General features: G+C 48.0%; 1 protein-coding gene across 2 annotated transcripts in view; it reads left to right on the top strand.

The window, feature by feature from the left end:
- Positions 1-17,007, top strand: part of TMEM44 (transmembrane protein 44) — a 193,534-nt gene that overhangs the window by 96,049 nt on the left and 80,478 nt on the right. The window lies entirely within an intron of this gene.

The following is a 17,007-nucleotide window of genomic DNA, read 5'->3' as shown; positions in this document are numbered from 1 at the left end:
TCGCAGTGAGGCCGTAGTGGAGATTAAGCAAGCTATTGCCCAGAGTTGCAGAGTGTGAACCCATGATTCGAGTAGGCACAGAGGCGAGAATTATCGAGTTCGTGGACATTTGGGCTCAAGACCCTGCCGTGTCGGGAATTGAACCCTGGTCCCGGGTCTGACCTCTGCAATAGGGTCTGCCTCCTCTAACCAGTGAGCCACACTTCAAAGGAGTTCATAATGGATAAAAGCCAAATATAAAGTTACAAGACGTTTAAAAAGGTTTCTCTGCTGTGAATGTTGTATTCTACCTCAATATTGTAAAAGTATTTAATTAACCATTCTGCAGTAGTTCTCCAACCGTCGTGATCCCTTTTTCCTGCCACACTAAGCAGTTGTCACTTGACTCCAAAGGAGCCAGACATTTCCCCTTCAGAGTGGTTTCAATTCATGGCATTTAGGGATTCTGATCCATTTGCAGAGAATTCTAAATATTTTGAGATAGATCATCAGGATGAAACCTTTTATCTTTTTGAAAAATGTGTGCAGACTAAATTTAAAGACGATACATTCCATCCCTGCGTGGCCTGGCATGGATTCCATCGAACGTAGGCCCGTCTCTGTTGCCCACTTCTGGTTGAACATTCTCCTCAAATAGGCTAACGTGGCAGCGACATAATATATCTAATTCCCTTGGATGTACTTTTGGAATTGAAGTGCTTTTGAGAGGCCAGTCTTTAAACTGATGTGGATCAGATTGGACCCACATGGATGAACTATATTCTAGCCTTATAGCCCACCGTAGCGGGCTATACCGGCTATTAAAGGCCCGAGCCAAAGGCGATGGACTTTAACGAAACAGCGGGACTTTAATAGCCGGTATAGCCCTGCTACGAAGGGCTATAAGGCTATTAGAACATTCTGCCACTAGAGGGCAGAATGTTCTAACAAATTAAACAAAGGGTTCTCGAAGCTCGAGGGGATATAAATCCCCTCTAACTTCGAGAAGCCTTTGTAGAACATTGGAATGTTGCTCTGGGGGCCTTTCCGGCCCGTAGAAGCAGGGAGCACTCCATTGTCTGCAATGGAGCTCCCAACATTCCAATGTTCTAATAAAGTTGTCATAGACGCCAGTTGATTATATAATATAATATATTAGTATTTTAGAGTATTTTCACGCACCAGTGGTAGCAATGTTTACATCACTTTGTGAATTGGTAGCATACCTTCCAGTGCTTAATTTAAGTCAGTAGGGGCCAGCGGCACTTATTTATGAGGCCCAGCACGTACTTTTCCTCTTCAAATATATACAGAGATCAATCGAATAAAAAACACAAATCGAAAAGGCGAACGAAGAGAAAGACTGTAACACTGTAACAAAGGGCGAAATCAGGAACCAGCAAGAGTGCACATAAGGAGCAGGGAGTGTCTGGTAGTGGATTAAAGAGGAATGAGATTTAAAATTGCCAACCTCGGATAACAAGGGTGAGAGATCCCCTTGAAGGTGGGTGCAGTTAATGAACCCGCTCCAGAGGGCTGTCATCAGGGGGCGCACCTAAAAGGTGGAGCACTATCAGAGCACCTCCTGACAACTTTTTTACCTTTGTGCCCACATCCATAATACAGCACGGGTGCAGAGGCAAAGAGTCCTTCGTTTGCATGGGCCATGCCCCCATGAAAATGAGAACGCCCTCTGATGATAGCCTTGGCACTACATGTGTGCCAGGGCCATCTGCATTAGAGAAGGAGCCACACAAACATCTGCGGCCCCTTCTGTAATACCATGGGTGCCCAAGTGGGTGTGCAAAGTGGGCGCAAACCACTGTTGCACCCCCGGGGCACTTTGTATAATACAGTCCCAGATCTGCCTTGCCATCCATCCCCAAAATAGATCAGTTGCAACTTATGCAAAAGGCAAAGCTCGGGATTCCTGTGGCCACAGGAAAAGATCATATTCGCCAAGTCAGCATGTCCCTAAGGAGCACTTGGGGCACTTTGTCATGTCTTCGGAGAAAACATTGAGCTTGAAACTTTTTTATTTAGGATTTTATAATCCACTAAGTGGGCAACAGAAACGGAAACACTGCCCACTCTGAAAAGGAGTGCTCTATGAGAGAGATGCTTGAAAGAGAAGAGGGGGTACAGAGTGAGAAATGTGAATTTAAATTGTGCAGAGAAGTGCAAGTGAAGGAACTAAACTGGACATGGTAAATGAACAGAGGTTGTGGGAGTTGAAACGCAGAGGTTGCAATATTGCTGTTAAACAAGTAAGGTGTAAAGAATAGAATGCAGTCTAGAACTGGTTTGGCAGGTCCTAACAAAAACTACCCTGGGTCCACAGGTTCCACACAACTTTTGACAGCCCTGATGAAACCTTTGTCCACAAATTCTTTCGAAAATCCTCAAGGTTTATTATTTAGTCATTTAGAAAGTACATTAGCATCCACTGGTTGAACTGAGACTAAATCGGTGACCTCACCCTAAATGATTGTGTCCCTAAGTGTGCCTGCTCCTTTATTTATTTTTTTACTCTTGGTTTTCTGTTAAAGGTAATGTGGGTAGCTGGGCAATATTGCACTAGGGAAACTGTCATACTTCATACTTGGAATTTCGCTTATTAAAGCTACAGAGGTATAGATCTTCATTTCAGAATGTTGTTTCTAGCCAGGAACCTCTATTATTAAACACTGTAGCACTTTCAGCCCAGTAACAAAGGGATCCTTGTTGGGCTAGGAGGAGAAAGAAATGGCAGGGGGCAGTGGGGGTTGGGGTAACATAGTGCTTTCTTAAAAGCAAGAACTGATAGACTTGCAAGACGTGCATTGCGCTCATAACTTAATTGGCGTGTTATGGATGTAAGGTCTAGGTTAACCTATTTTTTTTCTTTCAAAAATGGGTTTAAAAAAATTCAATGCTTGGCTTAAGTTCGAATGTCCTCGCTATTCCTTCTTTTTCAAAGGCTGCCAAATGTAAACAATGTTTCTTTCAGCTGCATAGTTACGTGCATCTAAGATGTCTGAACCCTTATTGTAGCCTCAGATATAAATTGACTTTTTATTTTTAGGGCAGCTGTTATCCAAGACTTCTCGGGCTAGATGTAGGTAATTCTATTTTACCACTTCTTAAATACCGAATTTTACCGATTCGGTATTTAAGAAGTGGTAAAATAGAGGGGGGGGGGGGGGGGATTGAGGTATTTCAGAATCGGTAAATACCGAATCGTTAAGATTCGGTATTTACCGATTCTGTAAATACCGATTCTGTAATGCCCATTGATTCCTATGGGCATTGAAGCCCATAGGAATCAATGGGCAATACCGAATCGGTATTTACCGATTCGGTAAATACCGATTCCAGCAAGGGTGCAGGGGGTGTCACTTTGACACCCTCTAGCGCCCCAAATACAGGCATGTGCGCCATGTGGCACACAGACATGCCCTAAGGGCATGTCTGTCTGTCACATGGCATAGGTGTGCATGCACAGATGTGCATGCACACCTGAATTCGGTATTTTACCACACAATAGGATTGTGTGGTAAAATACCGAATTCTGAAGCCCTGTAGCACTGTAAACAGTGCTACCTACATCTTGGATTTACCGAATCGGTAAAATTACCGATTCGGTATTTTACAGATTCGGTATTTTACAGATTCGGTAAATTTTCCGAATCTGTAAAATGATGCCCCTACATCCCAAAAACCCATTTACCGGTCGGTAACGGCCGAAATCGGCCGTTACCGGCCGGTAAATGGCCACCTACATCTGGCCCTATTTAAAACAAGCATTTACAATGCAATGGTTTTGCCTTTGTTATAGTTAGAGCTATTGGCATTGCTCTTGACATTATTTTTATTTATGTTTTTTTTAAACATAAATAAATGGCATAGTCATTTACAATAGCAGGGCAGGGCCCAGGGAAGGGGGGGCGAGGAGAGACGAAGGAGAGCTGCGGGCTCAGGAAAGGAGGGGGGCGAGGAGAGACAAAGGAGAGCTGCAGCTCAGGGAAGGGAGGGGCGAGGAGAGACGAAGGAGAGCTGCGGGCTCTTGTTGTAATGCTTGCATGGATGAGTTGGTGGATGCATGGATGGGTGCATGCATGGATGGGTGTATGCATGGATGGGTGTATGGATGGGTGTATGGATAGATGCATGAATGGGTGGATGGATAGATGCATATATACAGCCAATCCCTCAACAATTTATGCAATCCACCAACCCATTCAACCAACAACCCATCCATGCATCCACCCATACATCCATGCATCATGCATACATCCATCCATCATGCATCCATCCACCCACTGCGTCCCACTCCGACCCCTCTAAATATAACTCATTTTTTCTGTATATAGAGATGACTGTATTCACTAGTATATGCAGTAGACCTTTCTACTCTAACATTCCTATGTGACTCTTGCAGTACATCTATTCATATCCCTTCCATATGTATATAGAAATATAACGAGAAACAACAGTCTCTTCTTTGTGTGACTACATCTAGTACATTTCAATTGTTTTCCTGTTTGTATCTTTTACTTAACGCATGTAAATCAAAGTCTTTAGGTTTGGCAACTGGTTCTTATGTAAAGCGCTCTGACACCTTTGGGTAAAGTTCGCGCTACATAAAATCACATTAAATAAAACTTTACCCCACAAATCCAACCATCCATTTGTGCCTAGGCTTACATTTTACGGCCTCGAAGCACACAGAGAAGGGACAGTTTACTAAGTCGATGCTTTGTAGGGTGCATGGCAGGGGACAGTTTTAGGCGCCAAGGGAGGGTAGGGAGCAGAGTCCGAGTACTTCACGGAGGTAGGGGGCACTTTTTTATGGTTCAGGGCAGGTGGCTACGGTACTTTTTGGAGCATGGCCTTATTTTAAAGGGCTCAGTTCAGGTGGATGAACGGCACAAAACACCAGGCAGACAGAGGGCAGAAGGACACAAAAACGAGGGGAAACAATTATAACTGAGGGCAGATTGGCACAAAAAACCAGGCAGACAGAGAAGAAGGACACAAAAACGAGGGGTGGGTGATTCTAACGGAGGGCAGAACGGCACAAATCACAAGGCAGACAGAGGGAAGAAGGACACAAAAACGAGGGGGGGGGATGATTCTAACGGAGGGCAGAACGGCACAAAACACCAGGCAGACAGAGGGAAGGAGGACACAAAAACGAGGGGGGGGATGATTCTAACGGAGGGCAGAACGGCACAAAACACCAGGCAGACAGAGGGAAGGAGGACATAAAAACGAGGGGGGGATGATTCTAACGGAGGGCAGAACGGCACAAATCACGAGGCAGACAGAGGGCAGAAGGACACAAAAACGAGGGGGGATGATTGTAACAGAGGGCAGAACGGCAAAAAACACCAGGCAGACAGAGGGAAGAAGGACACAAAAACGAGGGGGGGATGATTGTAACGGAGGGCAGATTGACAGAAAACACGAGGCAGACAGAGGGCAGAAGGACACAAAAACGAGGGGTGGATGATTATAACGGAGGGCAGAATGGCACAAAACACCAGGCACACCGAGGGAAGAAGGACACAAAAACGAGTGGAAACAATTATAACTGAGGGCAGAACGGCACAAAACACCAGGCAGACAGAGGGAAGAAGGACACAAAAACGAGGGTGGGGGGGTGATTCTAACGGAGGGCAGAACGGCACAAAACACCAGGCAGACAGAGGGCAGAAGGACACAAAAACGAGGGGAAACAATTATAACTGAGGGCAGATTGGCACAAAAAACCAGGCAGACAGAGAAGAAGGACACAAAAACGAGGGGTGGGTGATTCTAACGGAGCGCAGAACGGCACAAATCACAAGGCAGACAGAGGGAAGAAGGACACAAAAACGAGGGGGGGGGATGATTCTAACGGAGGGCAGAACGGCACAAAACACCAGGCAGACAGAGGGAAGGAGGACACAAAAACGAGGGGGGGGATGATTCTAACGGAGGGCAGAACGGCACAAAACACCAGGCAGACAGAGGGAAGGAGGACACAAAAACGAGGGGGGGATGATTCTAACGGAGGGCAGAACGGCACAAATCACGAGGCAGACAGAGGGCAGAAGGACACAAAAACGAGGGGGGATGATTGTAACAGAGGGCAGAACGGCAAAAAACACCAGGCAGACAGAGGGAAGAAGGACACAAAAACGAGGGGGGGATGATTGTAACGGAGGGCAGATTGACAGAAAACACGAGGCAGACAGAGGGCAGAAGGACACAAAAACGAGGGGTGGATGATTATAACGGAGGGCAGAATGGCACAAAACACCAGGCACACCGAGGGAAGAAGGACACAAAAACGAGTGGAAACAATTATAACTGAGGGCAGATTGGCACAAAAAACTAGGCAGACAGAGGGCAGAAGGACACAAAAACGAGAGGGAAGAAGGACACACAAGCTATGGCAGGAGGGGGCAGGCACAAAGGGAATACGGACAACGGGAGGGGTCGGGAGGAAACACAAACTACGGTCACAGATGCCAGCCAGTTACCCCCACATTGGGTCACGGGTCGAAATGCAGCCTCAGCCCCACCCCTGCCCCTTCTCTTAGACAGCAGGGACTGTTTATCACACCACAGCCCCCTCATGCTCTCACCTTAATGGTCTAGTCCATCTGGGGGGAGTCAGCCAGTTGCCCCCACATTGGGTAATCCTGGGGGAGAGCAGTAGCCCGTTCCAGTGTGGTCCCCTGTCTCCCGCTCATGACACGCTCGTGTCGCCCGCTCGTGACACGCGATGCTTCCTGTTCCGGCTCCCTTCATTACGCTGTTTACTCAACCTTAGTCAATGAATGGTAGAGTCCTTCACCTAGGCAGAAGCGCGTCTCGGAGTATATAGCGTATCTTCCATGGTAATTTATGCTTTTCGGATTCCATTGACGACATGTCAACCATAAATGTATTATTTTTGTTCTTTCGAGAGCAAAGATTCGAGCGGGGGCCTTGTATGCTCCTCTCTCTCAAATAAGAAGCCGTGGCTAATAGTCTAGTATAACTCCCAGATTAAGGTTTATAAGGCGTCTAGCTTTCACAATCTGCGACGCCCTTGGTGCAGGAGCTGCTGAACGTGGCATCCCTTTTAATAAGATGTTCCATACTTTTAGTTCTTGCACTGTTACATAAAACAGAGTGCCTCTCAGACTTAAGAATCTTAATAGGAGACAATTGTGTCAGAGAAAGAACAACATGATTATAAAAGCAGGGAAGTGGTGTCAGCCTAAACATCTGTTTCTCTCCGCCCCCCTGCTTGTCGGCAGGGCGAGAGCGTGTGGCTGTAAAGGTGGTGCAGTCCCCGCGGCGGGCGCCTTGCAGCGGCTCGGGGTCAGGCGAACCCTCGGTGCTTCTGGGATCACGGACGGCTTCACATAGCCTCTGCGAGCGATGGGCCAATCCCAGCGCGGCCCTGAGGCGAGCCCCCGATGACGTCAGAGCTCCTTGACCAATAGAAACGCGGCTCCCTCGTGCCAGCAGCCTATCAGATACACACACATACAAACTTGACGACTTTGTTTTTCTCGGTCTAAACCCTTCTCCAGAACGAGCTCTGCATATTTGTACCCGTCATTGCTTTCTGTCTCTTCGAGGACAAAATGCAGGTTACTGCTCAGCTTATAGCCCTGCAGGGCGTTGATGCCAATGTCGGGGTCTCGGGCATTCCCGACAGCAATGCGCGTTCCTGGCAACGTGGACTCCGATATATTTAAATCAACAGCATTCTTTAAAAAACTCGGGATGTTATCGTTAATATCCTGGATGTGCACGGAAACACGAACAAAGTTAAAAACAAATTAGACAGCGGGAGGGGGGGCGGGAACGGGTACACACTTACCTGCTCGGCAACATAAATCGCGCAGCCCACTCCTGCAAAAGGCAGGACGAGAGTAAACAAAACACGGCTTGAGAAAAAAAAAAAAAGACCCCGCCCACCGCAGCGTGACGTCGCCAAAAGGAAAAATTCTCGGGAACGCCCCTGAATCTGGTCCGGGATTGACGGACAGAGCCGTCTCCCAATGGCTAGCCTCCATTTATGGAGCTAGCCAATGGGAGGAGGGGGCGAGGAGGGGGCGGATACCCGACCCCACAGAGATACATAAGATTTTGCTAGTGTATGCGTACTTCGTACGCATTGGCTAGGCAAAACCTAAAAATCATTAGGAACCCCCTAGTCGTATTGGGATTCTCAATCGTCTCAATGTTAAGGGCTTCGAAGCTCTTGTGCAAGCTGGATCTTTTTCAGTTACTGTAGATCCTCTGTTCCTTCCAATCAATCACGCTAGGAATCATTTTGGAGAATCAGGGCATGGTCAAATAAAGGTCTGCGCCCACCAGCCAGTGGCCCGAATGTCACCTGAGAGGCTCACGGGTCGGCCTTGATGCCCAACAGGGAGGAAGGCTGCCACAGCAGAAGAGACTGCAGCGCCACCTTGCGGCAACCAATGACACCACACCTCAGCAAAGTGAACCACATAGTACGGGGAGTGTTAGCCCCGCACCGGTATTTATAGTGCCCGCCCCCCCTCCCACTCCCCCCATGGCCTCAGCGTCAAATAAGCAAGCAAGCTGCCCTGGCCTGCATTAACACAGGGAGAATTGTAAGCCAGCCCTGCCGCCCTGAAGAAAAATGCTGCAATGTCCCAGGACACATTTCCACTCACTTGCTGAATGCAGAATGGAAACTAATGCCCCAGCAATCGCCTGCTATTAGAAGCGCAGTGTCCAGGCCTGTCAGGCTTGGTGTGCCTCCATCAGTCTGCCCATCCTGCGAGGTCTGCAGCGGCCTCTGCAAGAAGTGCCAGAACAGCCGGAATGTAAAGATCGGAGGCTTGAGAAGAGCGGGGAATTGTAGAGACTGCAGTGCCAGCTAGCGATCATTAGTGGTACTGCACCTGAACAAAGACCGCTCCCAACTAGGCAGCCTTATCCCAGGCATTTGCTCTGGCATGATTCCTACCTTGCAATAACATCTCCAATGTCCGGTAAAAAGGCCCTAAGCATGTTGCTACTATTCCAGTAAAGCCAAAGTTCCTCAGTGCAATAGAGAAGACATGCGGACAGGAAAACACTAGAGAAAGCAGGCTGCACACACCCTGGGGGTCCTCTGTTTGCACCACATGTTCCCAGGGCCCGGCAACAAAGGTAACCAGATCCCCATATCTGCTTCACTAGAGGAGCCATGTCCCCAGCAAGGCAGAAGAGAAGCCCCCCCACAAAAGGCTGCACCAGCCTCCACCAGACCTGGATACCTGCTGCTGCGAAAGCATTTTCCTAGCAGCATGAGAATAGTATAAGAAGGGCGATAAGAGTGTCCTGCACCGTAACGAAAGCAGAGTGACCATACACTTAGCTAGTGCGCCACATAGACACTTAGTTTGTCAGCCACTCCCTCGTGGGAGTGGACACACATGCACCCCTCACCCATCCATCACAGGTGTCACGAGTGACGGGACCCTGCCAATAAAAGGGCCTGGCTGCATGTGCTCGTGGCCAGTTAACCAGCATAGCTACTGTGTCAGTGTTACTTATTCTAGCAGTATGTGGGCCCAGGGCCCACAAAACTACAGTGCACAGATCCATGAAGCAGTAGCCTGAAAATATGATAAGAGGGCAACAAAAGGGTCCTCTCCTGTTTTAACTCCCATAGGAGTCTTTTGCTCCGCTATACGATAAAGAAGGCTGAACAGAATCACACCAAACTTGGCATGTAACTATAGCTTTAATTAATAAAGTGCCTTTGGTTAGGTTGGTTTAGTAGTTTGAAAGATTGGGGTTTAAAAAGTGTTCTGGTCTAGGCATAGAGAGGTTATATTTTAGACATAACTTGTCAGTTAATTTGTGAATCAATGGAGGATTCCCAAATCCAATTAAAAATAATAAGGGCACACTACTGGACTAGAATGCTGTTTCTTACATTAGGAATTCAGAAATTTGGCTGTAGTATTGTTTATCTACAATACTCTGATTGGCTGGCCATCACAAAACAAATTCTGATGCCAATACTCAACACCGTGCACTGACCTCTGTTTTGGGGGAAAAAGAAAAAGGTTTTAAAGAGGCTGGATGACCATTTTCTGACCCCTAAGCCATTGTGTGGTTTACTCAAAAGGACCCCAGCAATATTATTTAAAAAAAATTGGGATTTGCAAATCCTATGTCTGTTTCGCTAACCATGAACCCTCCCTGGATCCTGTGGTCCTTCTTGGGCCTCCGGTTTCACAAATCCAGTACAGAATTCACAAATCCTACACAATTGTTGTAAAAAAAAGTATATTTGGTACACTAGGGCTGTAATTGGCAAGTGGCCAAATCATAGGAATTAGTTGAATACTGCTGGTTGGGAATAGGGCCTATCTGCAGTCCCAGTCCATGCCGCCAAACTCTGCTGCTCATGGACAGAGTCCTTGGACAGCAGGAATTGGCTGGCCACAGGTGGGTAAGGCCCTGCAGCCACCCACAACAGCACACACTTAAAGACTTAACAATATTTATCTTAATAAGTAACAACATCTAAAAGCACTATCTAATTAAATAAAAATATCTACTCAAACCAATAAACAAAACTCATTTTCATAATTCACAGTTGTCTCTTTCACAGTGCTAAGGGTAATGTGGTATTTAATGTCATCTGAGGTATTATTTCCAACATTTGCAACATAAGGTCACGAGCATTGCATTTGGTGTGCAAGTTGGGGTTTGCTTGGCTCTTGTTGAAGTTATGACTTGTAGCCCTAAACATAACATGTGAACTTCAGTGGTCTTTCGAATTGAAATCACAACCATTTCAGTCAATTTAGATTTTTAACACTTAGTAATGTCCTATAACCAAAACTAACCCTATTTTTAGTATAACCATTGTTGTTTTTTGCCCAATGAAAATATATATTGTTACATTTACACCAAATATTACTTTATTTCAGTCAGGACAACCATAAAAGTACATAAGATCATCGATAAATACCGCACTTCATCTTCAGTTAGTAAGCCTCATTAAAAACACACTGTTAAAAAGAGAGATTAAACAATATCACAGAAAAAGCCAGATCAGGGTCTGAAATCAGCTAATATGAACACGAAAAAGTCAAGCAAATATAAATACATATAATAAAATGCAACAGCAATCGCAAATATGTTAATTAGCACATTCAGTTTCACAATTCATTGAATACATTTGACCCAAGAAAAAGGAAAGAGACAATTTAACAACTAGTAAACACTCTCTGAAGTATTGATATTAGTAATGCAACAGAGCTAAAATACATCATGCCATTACATAATGCCATTTCATGTTGGAATCACAAGGATGTCACTGGCCATGTCATGAGTGATGTAATATGTGAGGTCACAAGCAGTGCATTGCGGGGGGCGTAAGATATAGTTGGCTCGGCTAACTATAACTGCTGAATTTTCACTTATTTCGTACAAGTGAAATCTGAGCCCAACTTTAACATGAAATGAAATATAAATTTATAAGCGTGCACTAATACCCGGTGGTGTCTAGGCAAGGTACTCAAAGGGTAGGATTCCGACTAACACAGAGAGGGCTACGCAGAGTTACTGTTTGAAACACCACGTCTTAAGAGCTTTCCTGAAAGTAAGTAGGTCAGTTTCCTTTTTCAGAGCAAGTGGCAGGCAGTTCCAAAGCAGAGAGGTACAGACCACAACCCTTATTTCTCCCCATTGTGCTTTTTTAGGTCTCGCCTGGCGTTGCAGGGCGAAAGCGCTGTCGCCAGCGAGATCTATTGTGGTTGTCTTGCCTCCCAAGTGGTACAGACCGGTGCACGAGCAGATTGTGGTCTGTGTGCGCACCGTGCTTGTGAGACGCGCTTGCACTTTGAATGCGCACACGCACCAGCCGCCCCCAGCCACTTCATACATACTCGATCGGGCGCTTGTTCAGTATATTTCTCATTTAAAGACCGTTCCATAGATATTAGTTGAATACTCCATGGGTCGAAACTCCTCTTACGAGAACATTTTACCGATTCAAACTCCTGTCCCCATTTCTTTCAACAGAACATTTAGAGGGTAATTAGAACACACTATTAAAAAATATTGCAAAGTTATTCCACAGGTAGGAACGCCTGTTTCCGAGCATTCCTTGGTAAACACTGCTGTTAAGACCTGTTTTCACAATATCCACATACAGAACCGTCCGTTTACATGAACATTCCCAGGTAGCACATAGCGCCCACACGCGCTGCCTCTAGGTGCTGCCCCGCAGACCACCTGCTGCAGTGATGCCCTGTGCCCCCCGCAGATGGCATGTCCTAAGAGTGCCCAGCAGCCGAGAGTCCCTGAGAGTGACTATCCTACCTGCTGGGGCCCCTTGGTGGAAGTCCTTGGCTGCGGAGCTGAAGGAGAAGTGGGCGCATCCCGGGGCAGAGTCGGTGGGGCTCACGGGAGAAGGCACGGCGCTGCCCGGCCGGAGCCGTTGGTGCCCAGTCAGAGAGACCACCGTCCTCTGAGTCTGTGACAGACAGGCGCCCCTGGCTCCGAAGAGACACGCGGGGTCGCAGCAGTCCGCTCTAGTCCGGGATACCTTGGAGCCACACAAAGATGGTCTCGCGCACGGGTCCGCGGCTCAGGTGGAGCACGAGCCCGCAGTGAGCGGGAGGTGCCGCACAGAGCTGTGGAGAGACAGGTGCTCCGGGCGAGGGGCTGGTGCAGCGCAGCGCGCTCTCTCCATGCTCCAGGGTGCGGGGGTTGCCCTCTCCCACTGGGTGGGGGCTGTCCTGAGGGCGTGGAAAGTCCCGCTCACAGGCGCCGGCACTTCGCACCCACTGAAGCTGAATGGCAGCAGGGCCAGCTGAGCGTCCCTCGGTCAGTTGTAAACCCCCTCCCCACCCCCCAACACGCCGCCCCCTCTTCTCTCTCGCATTGTCTCTCAGTTTTACTCAGTCTTTGGCCCTCTCCTTCTCTCAGTCTTTATCCATATTTTCCTCTACTTATCCCTCTTACACCCTTTCCCCTCTTGTTCTTTCTTATTCTCTCCCAGTTGTGTTTCTGCCCCCCATGTGTGTTATTTAGTTGCGCTCTCACTCAGCTCACGCCTGCTCTTTCGATTTAGGCGCGCGCCCCCGAGGCTGAGGACTTTCTGACCTTTCATGTTTACTGTCAGCCTGGTGGCTGGTGCTGGGTGATTCGTGTCCGTCTGGTCTCGAAGATAGACAGGCATGGGCAGGGAGAAGGTGATGATGTGAAATGAAATGAAATGAAAAGGGGATTTGTATAGCGCGGCTGCTGCCCAAAGTCGTCCAAGCGCTGAGTGAAGGGCAAAGTACTCTGAGGAGGCTGGGAGTGAAATTAGTTTTTGAAGAGGAAGGTTTTTAATTCTTTGCGGAAGGACAAAAGGCTCTGGTTGGATCTTAGGGAGAGGGGAAGGGAATTCCAGAGCCTAGCAGCGTTGAGTTCAAAGGACCTGCCTCCAGCCCTGGATCTTTTGATTCGAGGAACTGTAGCAAGGCATGCATTCGCTGAACGGAGTTGTTTACTGGGACAGTAGGGGGTAAGAAGGGAGTGATTGATTTCAGGGCTAGCTCTATAGAAGGCCTGATGGGAAATACAGAGGGCCCTGGGAGCCAGTGGAGTGATCGGATCCCTTCCTTGACTGATTCTCTCCGGGGTATCTGGAGTAGGGTGCGGGCTGCGGAGTTCTGGGTACGTTGGAGCTTTTCCAGAACATATTCTGGAGCACCCAAGTAAAGAACGTTGTTGAAGTCAAGCCGAGACTGAATAAGGCCTTGAATGACGATTTGTCTGGCTTCAAGGGGTAGGATAGGAAGGATTTTTCTTAGTAGCCTGATTAGCCCAAAACAGGTTGCTGATGTTTTTGTTGCCTGGGTGTTAAGGGTAAGGGTTTTATCTAGCCAGACTCCTAGGCTCTTGATATCTTCACTCGGAGATGGTGGTGTGCCCAGACTAGGGGGCCATAACTGATTGATGGTGGTAGGGGAAGGGGGGCCGAGAAGCATGATCTCGGTTTTGTCACCGTTTAATTTTAAGGAGGAAGCCGTCATCCAGCTTCCTACCTCCTCCATACAGGCTGCCAAGTTGACCTGTGGGGGCCCGCCGAACCCATGTGCTAGAGAGACCACGAGCTGGGTGTCGTCCGCATATGATATGATCTTGATGCCATATTGACGGACGACCCCAGCCAGCGGTCTCATGTACACATTGAACAGCGTGGGGCTTAGAGAGGAGCCCTGCGGCACCCCACAGCTCAGAGTTTTACTGGTGGGACAGGAGTCCCCATCAAAGACCTGGAAGGTCCTTCCGCTCAAAAAGGATCCTAGCCAGGTAAGAGCATCTCCGGAGACTCCCAGATCGTACAGTCGTCGCACCAGAGTTTTGTGGCATACCGTGTCAAACGCGGCGCTAAGATCGAGGAGAACCACTGCCACTGACCCTCCTCGATCTAAGATCTTCCTGGATTCTTCCACCACGGCTAAAAGAGCCGTTTCGGTGCCATGTTTTGGGCGGAATCCTGTTTGGGTGACATCCAATAGAAGGTTTTCTTCGAGATATTTTGTTAGGTGGAAGTTTACGTGTTTCTCTAGTATTTTACTTGCCCAGGGTAACAAGGAGATGGGCCGATAGTTATTGAGGTTGTTCAAATTGAGATTAGGCTTTTTCACTAGTGCTTTCACCATTGCCTGTTTCCAAGTGGGAGGTACAACTCCTTTTTGCAGTGAGCTGTTCAATAGCGCCATAAGGGTAGGGAAGATGGCTTGGCTCGCCAAGGTCATCTTAAGGGGGGGTGCTGGGTCGGAGGGGGAACCAGATGTATGGAGAAAGGTTGCGCCAGGTGGGCACAGCCTCTCCAGGAAGAGCAAGGATGGCACGACGCCCGGCCCCGGTCTACCTGCACCCTCTAGCAAATCACCTTATCCAATGAGGACAGAGGTGGAGCCTTCCTTTTACTAGATCCCCTACCTGTGCAGGTAGCGACAGGTGACGCCCAGCCAATAGAAGCTCAGGGTCAGTCGATTGGAAGCTGTGAACAGCCAATAGGGCGGGAGGGTTGCAAATAGCAAACTATCCTCTTACTCGTTAAGAGGATGACTGAACACCTTGCTATTCATAAATGATTGCCCAGGTCACATTACAGATCACAGGGTTATCCAGTTTTTAAGTGCTTTCCTAGTTTAAGGGCCAATGCTCATTAATGCCGGGAACTCATTGAAATAAAGACGACTTAAATTCACGTGCCTTCCATTCAGAGCTGGAATTTGAAAAAAGACACTGGGGTAGGGTCTTGTGGCAGCCCCAAGGGAGTTACGGTGGAGTCATGAGAGATGAAGCCCCGATGGCAAAAAATCAATGACACGTGCCCTGACTATATATACTAATTTTTTAGGTCTCACCTGGCGATAGCAGCGCATGCCCTGCTCTCGCCATGCAAGTGCCTTTTGCGATCGAGTCTTCCAAAGCTGTACATGTACGCGTACGGATGGACAAAGATGGCTGCTCTCGCAATTCATCCAAAGCTAAACATTCAGTCAAACGCCATCTTGTGCCAATAGCTTTCTATTGTCATGGCAACTAAGCTGGCACTTCACATATGCAGCTTGTCGGAGTTATATTGTCACTGCCTCCCCCTCCTCCCTTCCTCCTTCTTCACAACACAGATACCAGGTCAGGCCGCCCAATCCGGAAGCCACGGTCCGATTCGGTATAAACTCGCGAGACTTGGCATCACCTTCCAAACCGGTGGAATGGTGGACGAATGTTGGCAGAGGTGGCACAAGCTCTCCGGTCCAGTTCAGGCGCCAGTCATGTTCTGTGCTGTTGGCGTCACAATGGGAAGCCGGTGGGTGGGGGATGGGGCAGGAAGCGGCCGTTATGGGTTTGATGTGGGCGCGAAGGCGCCGGGTGGGGGTGCTTGCATGTCGGTACCTGTGAGGAGCTGAGAGGCAGCCACTGCTGTGGGTGACGGGAGACCGGACTGCGTCGGTCACGGACGGCACTTCTACGCCTTGTGTGGTGCTGTGGGGAGTGAGTATGCTTGCATCCAGGGCGGGCCCACAACAGACTGAAGGAGGCGGCTGCGAACAAACTGAGCCCAGGGGCACGGAGGGAGTTGGAGAAGGCTCACAACAGACCTTTATCACCTCGCGGAGCCTTGGAACTCACATGCATACCGTTATTTGAGAAGATTAGGCAGTAGAAAGAGGTGCATTTATGTGCCGTTAGTGTTTGATTTTCTGTGGGATGTCTCCGTCCACCTATCTGGCTGGGATTCCAACCCTTAATAATACATTCATTCTCGTCCTTCTTTGCCATGAGTTCAAGGAAGCTTGGTGCATCTTAGCTTCTCCTTGTAGGTACCGTCTGCCGTTTGCGCTGCTCAGGGAGACTACAATTCCAATAATGCACTCGGCTGCTACAACCATGTGTTGCGAGCACTTTAATTCTAATGTATGTGGAGTCATTTAGACCCATTCACTAGTGTTAAAATGGGAGCGCGCTACACCAAGGCCTGTTAACTCACCAGTGCCAGTTACAAAATAGGGACAACTGTGTCCAGCCCCGTGTCTGAGTGGTTACATCGCACAGCGTACCTTGGTGCTGGTTTTATGAGGAACATACTGCTCTAGGGGTGCTAACGTTGGAAAAATGGACATAAACACAATATGCAAACAATATTAGCCTTGGTGTCGAGGTGAGAGGTGATGCCATGATACGGATGAGTCCTTAACCAGCATTAGATGTTTATTTAGCTACAGCCATGTGTCACAGGCACTTTAATTCTAATGTATGGGGAGTTATTTAGACCCATTCACTAGTGTTAAAATGGGAGCGCGCTACACTTGTGCCTGTTCACTCACCAGTGCTTGTTACAAAATAATGGACAACTGTGTCCAGACTGTTTACGTTGCACTGCTTACCTTGGTGCTAGTTTTATGAGGACCATATTGCTCTGGGTGTGCTAACGTTGGAAAAATGGACATAAACACAATATGCAAACAATATTAGCCTTGGTCATATAAAAGAGGCTGACAAACTGCACAAATA

This window comes from Lissotriton helveticus, chromosome 11, assembly GCF_964261635.1.
Source record: "Lissotriton helveticus chromosome 11, aLisHel1.1, whole genome shotgun sequence".
Classification (NCBI taxonomy): Eukaryota; Metazoa; Chordata; class Amphibia; order Caudata; family Salamandridae; genus Lissotriton; species Lissotriton helveticus.
The sequence above is the reverse complement of the archived record's forward strand: the minus strand, read 5'-3'. Positions and strand labels throughout refer to the sequence as shown.